Raw genomic sequence first — 728 nt, 5'->3', positions numbered from 1 at the left:
TAACCTCAAGGGTGTTTAATTGCGTCTTCAGAAATAAATTAAGCCGATCAAGATCTAAAGAATGTCCTATAGTGAGTCGTCCGCAGCAGCAGGTGTTTCACATTCACAGCGGTTGCCATGGCAGCAACACAACAGAACTCATGATGCAAACTTGCAAAGCCTACTCCTACTGTAAATATCTAAGCCTATTTATTTCTCTATGTATTTATTTGTTGGCATTTTGGTCAGAAATATAATGGTGGTAGACTAGAAAACACAATATATACCGCATTTTGAATGAAAGACGATGCCAGCCTTTCTCTTTCTAGACATGCTGAAAGTGAAACAATCACACACACACACACACACACACACACACACGCACGCACGCACGCACCCGCACGCACGCGCACACACGCACGCACACACACACACACACACACACACACACACTGGTCCCACGTTGTTGTTGCAGCCCAGGGCAGGCTACTCACTCACTGATTGGTGCGCTGCTGTCTTTTATCTGTCTTTTATCAGTTTTTTAAGGGTCCATTTTGAGTCGACACTCTCGAAGTTAAATAAGCATGAAATTAAATGAAATGATTACTATATTTACCCAGGGTATCTGGGCTAAGCTCAATAACTTGTTTCCAGCCAGGCCCTGCTCATAGAACACATTTCATCGTAGTGGTTCAATGCCTTGTTCAAGGGCACTTCAGCGGTGGTCTTCTATCTCTTCGTCAGTCTTA

This window comes from Electrona antarctica (genome assembly GCF_951216825.1).
Source record: "Electrona antarctica genome assembly, chromosome: 16".
NCBI lineage: Eukaryota > Metazoa > Chordata > Actinopteri > Myctophiformes > Myctophidae > Electrona > Electrona antarctica.
The sequence above is the reverse complement of the archived record's forward strand: the minus strand, read 5'-3'. Positions refer to the sequence as shown.